Source organism: Diadema antillarum, unplaced genomic scaffold (genome assembly GCF_040938485.1).
Source record: "Diadema antillarum isolate AM-2024a unplaced genomic scaffold, OU_Dant_1.0 seq00000893_RagTag, whole genome shotgun sequence".
Lineage (NCBI taxonomy): Eukaryota > Metazoa > Echinodermata > Echinoidea > Diadematoida > Diadematidae > Diadema > Diadema antillarum.
The window spans coordinates 507,529-521,188 of record NW_027271756.1 but is presented as its reverse complement, the minus strand read 5'-3'; positions in this window follow the sequence as shown (position 1 = coordinate 521,188).

The window sequence follows — 13,660 nt, the reverse complement described above, 5'->3', positions numbered from 1 at the left end:
CCCCCCCCCCAAAAAAAAAAAACAACTTAGACTTGGAACGTAATGCACAGGACAATGCAGACATCATAGTCAAGCACTTGCAAGGAACATGTGCATAATTTAGCCACATTGTGAAAAAAACAAGCTTTATGGTCTTCTTTTTGCATCAGCGTCTGTCCAGCTGCACACTCACACAAGAAAGAGACAAATGGAAGCGAAATTCTTTACAATTAGCGATGCGGGAAAAGTATCGACTCGAGCCTCGTCGAATGAGATTCTATCCCAAAGAGAGTGTATGTGTGTGTGTGTGAGAGAGTGTGTGTGTGTGTGTGTGTTTTGTTGTTGTTTTCTCGAAAATACTTTGATGTAAGCACCAGGACACTGGACAGTCGAGCAAATTCAGGGGTTCTAAACCGTTTCAGTGTCAGCGTATCTATACATACACACACACACACACACACACACACACACACACATATATATATATATATATATATATATGTAATATATAATATATATATATGTATATCTATATACATATATATGATATATATATACATATATAATATATATATATATTATATATATATCTATATACGTATATATATTATATATATATATATATATATATATATATATATATATATATATATGAAGAAATAAACTGGTAATGCATTTTTGGCCAATATTCAACTAAAATTTTCGGTGTCAAGACTCCTGAAGAAGGCGTAGGACGCCGAAAATTTGAGTCGAATATTGGCCAAAAATGCATTACCAGTTTGTATCTTCATTTCTTCGTGGAGCCAATACGTGAAATCTCAACATGTTTATATATATATATATATGTATATATATATATATATATATATATATATATGTGTGTGTGTGTGTGTGTGTGTGTGTGTGTGTGTGTGTATGGCTATATTTCTTTCTTCTTTTTCTGTTGAAATCCTGCAAAACATTCTTGGGTACCATCAGACAAAAATGTCACGTCTCTCACTATAATGTCAACATTCATGTGATGAGAATGTCGTGACATGCTTACTAGGTATTCTATGTATTTTGGTTCTTGTACTTGCAGCCCTTACCAATTCTCCCTCTTTCATATATTATAAGTCGTCATGAATAGTCTACCGGCCTTTGTACATCTGCTAGTGAAACTTTTATTTAATTCGAAAACGATATCATAGAATTTACGGAAATTGCCGTGGAAGACGCGACACGTCATGGCTGGAACAAGCCCAAGACATCAATCAAACTCAAACTAACATTTCTCTCTGTGTGTCTGTCTGTGTGTCTGTCTGTCTGACTGTCTTTCTCTCTGTTTTATCATTTCGAAACGTGGCGAAATGTCTCTTCAAAATGCATAATTCACACCTGCTACAGTCCCCAAGACAGTGATCACATGAATTTGTCTGCTTTCCACCGCTAGATTACTTCGCACCCCTGGTTTACCTGCTTCCTTTGGCTTGCTCATTGCCATGTATACCTGCTGTCTCTTCAGCTATCTATTTCTGTAATTATCCTGGGGGGGGGGGTGTTTATTTGTCTGTGTGTTTGTTATTGCAACAATATAATTCTATTTTTTTTTCTATTCTATAATTCACCTTTGTGGAGAAATGGTTATTGATTTGAATTTCTTAAGAAAAATAAAATAACAACACACATCTCCTACTCAACGATTCCTTTAGGAATGGAAACGGTTAGCAGTGGTCCATGCAAATTGCTGACAAGGGATGGCTATAAGGGTAGTTATGTAGCACACATCACATGCAAAATGACGCTTCCAATAACATCAGGCACGCCAACACACATTAACTATAGATTTTTATGTGCTACGATATTGCATCTTTTTGTATCTGAATATCCAATACCCTCCCCTCACGTTACCTGTTTGGAGATCAGTGACTTTTGCTTTTCTCATTTGCGATTACAGCTTACAGTAGACATTTATCCCTTTAACACTAGAACTGACGGTGTTTCGCCCTTTCTCCCTTTAAACTAACCTTCATTTGCTCAGGGAGGCAGGAGCTCCCGTAGGCTCCATGGTTATTTAATGACCCACGGTGCACGGCGGCTCGGGGTTACGAAGTACGGAGTGCTTCCACGCGACCATAGCATATTAAAGATAGCATATACCTTGGGGTGCTTCCCGTCAATTGAATTTAATGTTTCGGTGAGTGCTACACTCGATATAACGTCGACATGCGAACAGCTGTCCGAAACTTCTACATCCGCGGGGGCAAAAATCGACATGTTACAATTTCGCGTTGGGAACTTAACACGGGCTCAGCTCGCCGGCTCGCAGGCGAAACTGCACAAGATGAAGAATGACATGTGACTTGTGAGTGCAGGATACACGTAGGGAAGAAGAAAAAAGAAACAAAATAAAAGACTGACATGGACATAAAAAAAGAGAAACCAGGGGACACGGAGATAGGAAGATCACATGGTTACAGCTCGTTATTCCGAAAGTTCGTTATTCCGAAGGTTCTTTGTTCCGAAGGGTCGTTATTCCGAAGATTCGTTAATCCGAAAATGTGATGAGGTTTGTTATTCCGAAGGTTCATTAATCCGAAAATGAAATAAGGTTCGTTATTCCTAAGGTTCGTTAATCCGAAAATGAAATAAGGTTCGTTATTCCTATGGTTCGTTAATACGAAAATGAAACAAAGCTCGTTGTTCCGAAGGTTCGTTACAGACCCTATATCACTTCGGATCAACGAACCTTCGGAATAACAAACCCTATTTCATTTTCGGATTAACGAACCTTCGGAATAACGAACCCTATTTCATTTTCGGATAAAGGAGCCTTCGGAATAGCGAACCCTATTTCATTTTCGGATTAACGAACCTTCGGAATAACGAACCTTCGGAATAACGCCACAAATGTTCGGATTAACGAAACCTTTTTCATTTTCGGATTAACGAACCTCTAGGTCTAGGGAATTTGTGTGTTTCGAATTAACGAACTTTCGGAATAACGAACAGCACCCGATCAAATGCCGTGCTTCTCTGTGACATCTGGTGGTCTCAAAATCTTTGATATAATTACACCTGGAGACATGGGTCATGAGATGACGAATCTCATGAGTCACACAATTATCAATTACTAAAAAATATAATGCTCAGATTCAAAGTGTTTCCTGGTTGGTTTAAAGGTATAAAAGACAACGTGAATAATCCAAGTCCTTCTATTTAAAAATCTTATGAATTTCTGGGGTTTGTTATTGAAGGACGTGTCAACATTTAGTCTACCAGTTAAAAGCATAAGACAATATCTGCACCTTGTCATCTACAATTTGACAGTGTGCGACAGACTTACAAGATATATATTTTTTAAATCTGTGAGGTTTCCAACTTGATTTTCATATCTTTGCGAAGGTTCAGGGATGTGACACTTTAATCGCGAACTCCTAACATAACACTCTGTCAGCTTTTGGAGGGAAATGCAAAGTGACGCACGGCGACCACGAGAAGATACGGAACGAGTGGTGATTGCGAGACATATTCAGATAGAGAGATGGATGGATATATAGCTAGACTGATAAAAAGATACATACAGACGGAGATAGATAGATAGATAGATAGATAGATAGATAGACAGATAGATAGATAAGTATATGTGAGAGGGAGAGAGGGGAGAAGCGAAAGAGGGGAAAGGGGCGAGGAAAAAAAAAAAGAGGTGAATGAGAGATAAGTGCGGGGGTCTTTCCCTGGTCATTGCCCCTCTAGCACGAACGCGGCGCGTCGCCGCAAATTGTTTTTCAGACAGGGCGCGTGAAACTAATGTGCATTGATAACTCGAGCCGCGTGAATCTGCATTTTTTCCTTCTCTTTTTATACCGTGGGCCTCGGCTTTGAATTACGGGCCTTCCAGTCAGTAGACGACGGAAGAACGAACGCGGGAAGGCATTGAGACACGCTGAATGAATATGATGAGTTCTGGCATGGGGTTGAAGGGGGCCCTTTCTCTAAAATGTTACAATCGCCGCTTTCAGAGGCATTACTCTGCACAGCTTGATCACGAAGTGGGGTGGGGGGGGGGGGATGAGGTACAGCTACCCGTACGTTACAAGCCAAGGAAGATTCGAGGGAAAGATCAACTGTGTGCTTTTCATACAGGCAAAGGTGATTAACGTGATGATGGATATTGGGGAGGATAATAGATGTATTTTACAGTAATCGTGGTGCAGTTTCTAAAGTAAGACTGATGATGAGGATGATGATGATGATGAGGAGGAGGATGATGATGATGATGATGATGATGATGAGGATGAGGATGATAAAGAGAATGTACATTTTCGGGGGGGAGAAGAAAAGAAACAAAAGTTAAGTTAGAGGGTATACAATACTCGCTTTACTACTTTCTATATACAACTCTCCATTCTACCATAGGTTTGGCTAGATCAGGCTTTCTCAGTTTTTGGTAAGCACGCAATTGGGAGGTGAAAACTGCTAGATCATTCATAGGAAGCTGTGGTTCCAATCTTATCCACTGAACTGAAGAATACGCTATCGAACTGTTCCTACTTTGCGTAGGCTAAATACAGTTTCTCGATTGAGTATTCAACTGACATTAAGTGGATGGGGTGTCTAGAATCTTTATCCACGCCGAACCCAATATTTACAAAGTGAGGGGCCTCGGACGTATGGTGGCCTTCAATCACTGATGATGAAAACACATCGATGATTTTTTTTTTTTTTTTTTTGCTCGATGTATTAATATGAGCTACCGGTTGCCCTTGTGTGATTTAGTTTTACTGTCAGAAAAGGATACTGGAAAACCCAGTTTCAAAAACAAAGAGAAATATGAAATAGTCCATAAACCTATCGTTTTCCCATTCATTGTTCCATGCTTCTCGTAATTACCAACGCTAGTCACGAGTCTTTTAGGTTTTTATTTCTTAGACTGTTTTTTTTAATCATTATTATTCATGGTGAAATCTTGCGGTTTACAACCTGTTACTGTTGTTTGTGTGTAGTCAAACAAATAGGACACTCCTATCAACCGAGTGTCAAGAGCTCATAAGAAAAAACCCAAAACCCAAAACATGTAAATCTTTAAAAAGATTGCACCTAATTTTTTCCTGTGTTGGAATGAGGCACGACAATTCAGAAACCATCAGAGTTAATTGAAAAAGAGAGAATTATCCTGATGATGACGTGTTAATAACATCTAGGCAGTCATTGACCACATGTTAACCACCAGACGCCTCATCTAATATCAATAGGGTTCTGAACGTTTCAGCAAACCTATATTTCCTCTTTCAAATCACATTTCAACATGACCCAAAAATTAATCAAGTATCTCGACAAAACACACTTTGACAAGACGATGTTATTATTTCAGATATTTCACATGTCGCTTTCATACAATCTTCCTAGCTATATGATGCCCTTATATATTGGTAATCGTCATAACTGAAAGTCTTTTAACTCGGAAACTTAAAAAAAAATTATATCATGATTATTTTCATAATGCATTGTGACCACGAACAGACGTTTAGGCACTTACCAGATAAATGTAGTCACAACCCATCGCACGCAACCCATTTTTTTTTTCATTAAGCATTTTTATAATCTTAGCGCCAACGAAAACGAATTTTTGTTGCCATTGTCTAACACAATTACTGGCTGGTATGTCTTATGATTATTTTTTTTTTAATTGATACGACCTGCGAGCATTCATTTATGTTTATTTAGATATGGATAGCAAATCCATTCAGATCAAACTAATTCAGTTCAAAATAACGCTATCGCTTTTGTTTACGTATTGGCTAACACCAAAACGACACATCCCAGAGAGGGTAAAGATTATAATCTAAGGAATGATCAATGTGTATTTAAAGGAGAATATCATATATGTATATACATATATATATATATATATATATATATATATATATATATATACGTAAGTAGAGTGTGAACTGCAATATGTCTGACAGTGCTCAACTATATAGGAACCCATGTAGTACGAGGTTGTGCTGACGAGGCTTCGGCCGAAACAGACTGTCCAGCTAAGTCAACGCCTTCCATCCTACTATATATTGTACTATATATATATATATATATATATATATATATATATATATATATATGTATACATCATGTGTATATATACATATATATATATATATATATATATATATATATATATATATATGCATCAACCTACACATATATATGTATATATATATATATATATATATATATATATCAACCTAGACAATCGGATTTCTTCACTTACATACACATGGCAACACGCACATACGTTACTCAACATACATGCACAATGTATACTCATACAATACAATTTCACTGATCTGCAGAAATGATTATGAGCACATCTGAAACTGTACCTAAGTATTTCGCTCTAATTCACCACTCTGCACACTTAGCCTTTCACCTTGCTCTTTTCTTCCTTCCCCATTCGCTTCCCTTTGTTCATTTTCTGTTGGCACAGGACAAGTTTCAATGGAATATCAAATATTTATGTGTGTGTGTGTGTGTGCGTGCGCGTGTAGGTGTGTGTGTGTGTGTGTGTGTGTGCGTGTAGGTGTGTGTGTGTGTGCGTGTAGGTGTGTGTGTGTGTGTGTGTGTTTGAGTGTTTTCTGAGGCTGACATCAACTATGAAGCACCTGCTTAAGGGGACAGATTTCATCACCTTTTTTTCTCTCTCTCACAAACTGGAAATAAGTGGATCGTTGGCTTCTTCGATTTCATCGTATTTGTTCAAATTATCGTGATCATTTAACTATTAATACTGTGAAGTCGTTACGTAAATTTGTGTTCATGTGTTTGCTTTGCTAATTCATGTATGATTTTAATGGAAAATACAGAAATAAACGTAAAACTGAACTGAACCGAGCTGAACTGTATCTATTAGTAAAGTGACAAACACCTGTATCTCTATTCAATGTGTTGCTATGTTTGTAATATCCTAAACAAAAGAAATGATGGATTATATCTCCACATCCATCGCGATATTTTCATGAATGGTGGTAATGAAGATATCCACATTATCATTTAAAGAAAAAACAAATATATAAAAAGAATACCATTAGCACATGTTATGGGGAGAAGAATGTAGGTGAGGCTCATTGAACGATTAATTACCGCGATAGCCTCTTTCTTACTCAAAGAGAACGCTTTTTAAGTGCACCTCTCACCTCGTGAAAGTGGGTGAAATTTGTGCAGGGTATGTAAGTGCACCACGTCACGTGTTCCTGCACAGCAAGGAGACACAAAATTTCCCGCGCCCTCGGGTATAAGTGTCAGACGGACGACATATTCCACGCCGTCTCGTGCCTTTCGCTGGCATTAGCCTCGCTCTTTGTTTTCGGTTCTTTTTTTTTCTTTGTAAATTTCCTTTACTTCTTTGAGCCCCGAGCGCAACATGTTTGCATACAATGTCAGTAGGATTCTAGGATGCTGGTCCTTAGAGCGTTAAATCTCTTGATGCTCTGGCACACGCACGTGCTCCCATATATTGGATTCAATTAACCTTTTCGTTTCCTTCATCATCTTCTTCCAGGTGAATGGTAAACACCCATTGCGTTTTAAGAAGTTACTTCGTCACTCTCTCAATCTCTCCCCTCCCCCCCCCCCAACTCTATTTATCTACAGTCTACAGTCTGATAAGAAAGATAATTATGCTCCAATACAGGACTTTTTGAGCTTATCATACTAGGGGTATACATATGTCATTACCAATTCACTAATGTTATGATTATCTGGTTGGCATTGTCATGTTTCATACTTCATAAATTGATATCGAAATTAAACGAAATGCAAGTAAAATATCCCTTTATGTATTGTTTGTTTGATAGATATTGACCGACAATGAGATCGATATTGCGACTCTTCGGATACTATACCTCAGCATTGTACTGTAACCTCTGCCGTGCACTCAGTGCCAGTGACAAGCATGGCATTAGTCACTGACATTGTCTCACGAACTGACTTACAAGTTACAGTCCGCTGCGATGATTGGAATTATGTCCAGTCGTGTATTCGCATGATAATGGTTGAACGTGTGTTCGTTTTGAGTGAGATTGGCACTGAAAATGCATGAAAACATTTAAAAAAGAAATGTCAGCCAGTCGACGTCCAGATAGTGGAGAATTAGAATATTCGATGGCCGGAAAATCGAGGTCCTACTTTATCTATCTATCTATCTATCTATCTATCTATCTTTATCACTATCTCTCACGCGCTGAAATATAAACAAACTAATAAGAAATACAGCATAAAATAAAAAGAATGAAGAAAAAAAAAAGAATAGGCATGGGTTGAGCCCTACACGCTGCACTGAAGGGTCGTCTCTGTGAGCTCCACCCGCGTGGCATTCTTGACATCTGACGTACAGGAAACTGTTGATTCTCCACGCGGGATTGGACAAGGCACAGAAATGACACGATTGCTTGAGCTATTGTTTGAAGTGCACACCATTCCCACATATACCTGTGGGATTGTCTACACCAAGTAAAACAAAAAGAGAGAGAAAAAAAGACCCTCGACGGCATCTGGGGACACCCAACGATTAAGTGCGAGCCAGTGTGTGTGTATGTAGGTGTGTGTGTGTGTGTTGTCGTTGTTGTTGTTGTTGTTGTTGTTTATGTCTTGTGATTAAAAGGGCCAGGGTTTGGGATACCATTGTAAAGACTTTTATCATCATATGGCATCTTCAAGGTTTAAGTTGATCCTCGTTGGACAAACACAGAAGATAACAAAAAATTATGTCAAATTAATTCCAGTCAACTCAGATGTTGTTAATTTCACTGAAGTGGCAGTCACTTAACGGTGATTGTATTTAGGTTAATACACGACCAGTGCATTTTGCACTATTTCACTCCGAGTTATCAAGTAACAGAGTGAGAAGCGAATATTCGCATAATCGTCTATTATCACGTTGTGGTGTCGAAGTTACACGGTGAAGCACACATCTCGAATGAAGTACTGGTGCAACAGTTAAGGAATTTCATACTTTTTTTTACACTTTTCTACGCATACATACATGAATGAATACTTTGCAGGTGTGGCACATAGACGTTAAAATCTGAAAGCGTTGAGCACCGGCAGATATTATTTTGTCGCTTGAGTTCCCCGCGCTTTGACCGTCAAAATGTCTAGTAACAGGCAGTTTCCTGAACGTGAAGCTCCCAAAGCCCACGCCCGGACCAGGAGTCAGATTCAATCACCAATGACCGAGGAAGTGGCCGCTGGTCAACAGACCAAAGCAGGGATAATTGAGGATGCTATACCCATCTTTGATCTCACCATTGAGTCGAAAATATAAGTGTTTTGTTGCGAGGATGTCTTGAAAGTACTAGTGTCTGTCGTGTGAACTCAAAATGCACACTGACCAACACGAAGTTCATGTTACCAGTTTGGAAAACTGTAGTAAGTAAAAGTAAAAGAGCTGAAAAAATACCCTCTCCAAGATGACCTCGGCACTATACAGGAACAAGAACAATAATAGTTGCCGCATCTGTCTACAAGTTATGGAGTGAAGGAGATGCCGGACGAAAGTACAGAAAATTTTAAAAAAAAACTTTTTTATTTCGAAGATTCGTCTATCCGAAAAGAAATTAGGTTCATATTGTGAAGGTTCGTTGGTTCGCATATTCTTTTCATTTTCGGATCAATGACCTTTATTTCATTTTCGAATGAACGAAACTTCGGAATAACGCATCTTGCTTCATTTCGGATTTACGAACCTTCGGAATAACGCCCCAGATGTTCAGATTAACGAGCCTTTTTTTTCTTTTTTTTTCCTTTTTCGGATAAACTAACCTCTAGGTATATGCAACTTGTGTGTTTCGAAATAACGAACCTCCGGATTATCGAACCTTTTTTTCATTGTCAGATTAAGGAACCTTCGGAATAACGAACATCAACCAGGTTACCTATTTCACATGTCTTGGCATTATGTTGATCAATCCACTGACTGCAATTAACCTCTCAATTTTTATTTCTCGATAAGAATTACGTCATATATCTCTGAAAAGACTGTTGTGTTCTACAAATGAGATATCCAGAGTATGCAAGATCATTGCGATGTCGTTTTGGAAGAACATAAATAAATGTTGTATTCAAAAGACTCGAAAATTCTTCAAAAGAGATTACGCCGTAAACGTACAAGCTATAGATTCCGTACAAAACATTTATACATCGCATTATCAATTGAAATATGCAAGAGAAGGACAAAACATATAAACATTAAATACCATGTATAAAATTGTATGCCATCATTGTCCTAAGTATGTGCTGGATATGTTTCATTTTATTTTTTTTTTCGATTATGATGCAAGAAATTCATCATTGAGCTTCCAGGTAAGTCGGATGAAGACCTGTTAAAAACAAAATGTTTAATATACTCCCGGAAAAATTCACTTGAATAAGTTACTATTGGAGATAAAACATAACACACTTTAAAAAATAGATATTCAAAATGCTCAGGAACAGAACAGTAATATAAACAACTCTCCTCATCTTTCCTTGTCATGTAACTTTGTTTCTCTTTCTATCTCTCCCTGCCCCCCCTCTCTCTCCATGTATAATTATGTCTCAATCTTGCTCAGTCTCTTAAACTCCCCTCTGTTTTCGTCTCTTTCATTTTTAAAACAACCTGGAAGTATAGTACATGTGTATGAATGTTCTTGATTGGTCATCACTGTTTGTCTTTATGTGTCCAGCATTCATAATTATTGTATTATTTTGTCCTAAAACCTTTCTAGTTTGTTTTCTGCATATTTTTTTTATTAATTTGCGTAACATTTTTACACGTATTTTTTTCTGTTTTATCAGCACAATCCTCCGGACTGAGACATGCACCATACAATATGTAATTAAAGGAATGGAATGAAATGAAATGAAAATGGATGTTCCCGTTTTCCACCGCTACCAGCTAAAACAAATCATGACCATAGATTGTACACAGACACGTGCAGAAGCGCATGAAGCATGATACGCACGCAGACACGTAAACTCACACATTCACCTCACACTTGTACGTGCATGTACACGGTTATGAAATGCACCGTTTTTGCCTACAAAACACTGATATAATGTAATCAACGGTAGCGCTATAAAAAAAAAATTGAAGGCTCGGTGGCCTAGGTACCTGTATGCAATGGTATCAGGTAGTGTAAACCCATTAAGATCATGCAGAAGCAGTTGGGCTTCCTATTTTGCGAGGTGTGAAAGGCAAGAGGTACGTATTTCTTTCCCCCCTTTACTTCTCGAGATGTAGTATAATGTCTTCCGCGTAACTTTCTACTACCGCCTTCTTAAAGTCCATCGTTAATCTCGAATGGACGAGAACGGATTAAAAAAAACAAATACTAGTTACAGTGTGTTCTCGGAAGAAAAAAAAACTGCATGAACTTAACAATTTTTTGCTCAAATCATCTTCATTTTTGTATAATTATTCATAATATGTCCCCTGATAAAATTAATCTGAAAGCGATACAAACTGTCATGATGAATTCCCAACCTGCGAATTGACAACATGAAGTCCGACACGCTTTGCCTGCTACCGGATATATCTTGGATTTTAAGCGCGTTTGCCCATGAAACTTGTTTTATTATTTTGGCACGGAGCTGATCCATTGCATACCAGTGGTGTGTCCTTATTTCAATTATACCGGTCGATATGGTGCACCTTTGCTATAAATGGTCTTGTCTATTTTTGATTCCATTTGAGAATTGTACCACATCCTGCCTTACATCGGCAATATTGTTGGCTCATTTGCACCAAGGTTTCGGCCTAGATTCTGAAAATGCCCTTTTTTCACAAGACATCTTCAACCGATATGTATAAAGTTTCGTAATGCAAAACGCCCGGTAAGTGGGTCCCTTTCCCAGAGGAATATTCTCTGAATTGTATTTGACTGTGACTTACTTCCTGCAATGTTTTTTTTTTTTTGAAGAATACTTGAGCAAATGTAATGAATAACACCAAACAAAAACAAAACACTCAACAGTGAGGCAAAAAAGAATAAGTATTGAGCAATTTATCGTTAGATAAACTTATTTTTCACCACCACTGGTCAGATAGGTTTGCAGTAATTAATACTTCTAAATCACAAATGTTTTGTTGGTCGACAAGAGTGTGTGTTCTGTTGACTCTACGAATTGGTGTTGATGTGGACGTGTGTGTGTGTGTGTGTTTGTGGGTGTGTATGTATTTGATTGATTGATTGATTGATTGATTGATTGATTTTATTTCCGCAAAGTAAAAATATGTTCATTGCTTCTCATTGAATAATACAAAGAAATTATCACAAAAGTACGTGAAATTGCGGCTGGATGGCCCTACTCATGGTGGAACTTTTCTACCGAGGGTCCAGAAGAAAACACACTCTGTATATCCAATATTAACATACAAATATATCAACATAAAACCACACAAAATCAGATTAAAAGTATACACAATCAAAATAACATCCATTATTACACTTCAGTTAAACTATGAACACATGAATAAGCCTAATCAATGAGATCACCAAATGAATATACCTGCGTTTAAAGAAAAAAAAGGCATATACAAATACACCTAAGTGGAAAATTTAATACTATTATGTAAACACGATCTTCGGTAACTAGAAGATTTGCTGCAATATTGAGTTTTGGGTTTGGGGAGAACAAGAGCACTAATAGAACGAAGATTATCTGGCGTATAAGAAAATTTAAACAGATCTTCTATTTGAATGTCAGTGTTATAGGAAATTGGATGTGAGGTTGAGTCGAATGGAGATGGCTGGGACCTCTTATCGAACTGGAGAACTTGAAGTATAGCAAAGGCACGCTGAATTTGTTTCCTTCTTTGACTGCATGACACATTTTCCTTTTATCGCTACCTTGTGTGTCATTACCTGTGGTTATATCATAGAGGAGCTGACATTCTGCACTTCATCATCATAATTTAGGATTTTTGTTTCTCTATTGCGGCTGTTTAATTTAAAAACGTATAGATATAAAATGAAACGGTTTGTTCCCTCTGACATGGATATTATCTTTCTGATGCCTAATTTTGACCCCCCCCCCCATCCCGCCTTGAGACAAACTTACTCTCGAGGAATGCTTCCGAGAGGTGAATCGCAGATCGACTGTCGTAATCAGCGAAATGAACGCGTCTTCTTATCCCCGAGTTGACGACACCTTTCATTGGGGCGAGTGGTCGCCCTTTTTTCTTTTTTTTTTTTTTTTCGTTTGGCAACGCAGACGATGAAGTACCGTCCAGGAGGATTATCTCGCCCATTTCCCCCGGTTTTCATCTCTTTCCGAAGCTCATCGGGTTAGCCTCAAATGACGTTCGGCGTGCCGCAAGATGCTAGATACAATTTCGCTGGCAAAAGCTGCAAGATATTACGGCTGTTTAAAGAAATATATACGTGTACCTGTTTTCGAAAGCGATCCAGCTGCGCTTTAGCATTGCGAGGGAAACCTACCAACCTGCACGCCGTCTGTGACAAGACACTCTATAAGGCAGGCAGACTTTCCGCGCGAGGCATTGTAAGATTGATCAATGTTTTGTGAGTGAAGGGTCCGTATCGGAAAATGAATGGTTAAGTAGATATCAATTAGTTTACTTGAATTATGAAGTTAATGACAACATGATAAGAAATCAGATTAAAATGGTTGGGTTCCAGTTGTCCAGCAGCTTCAATTC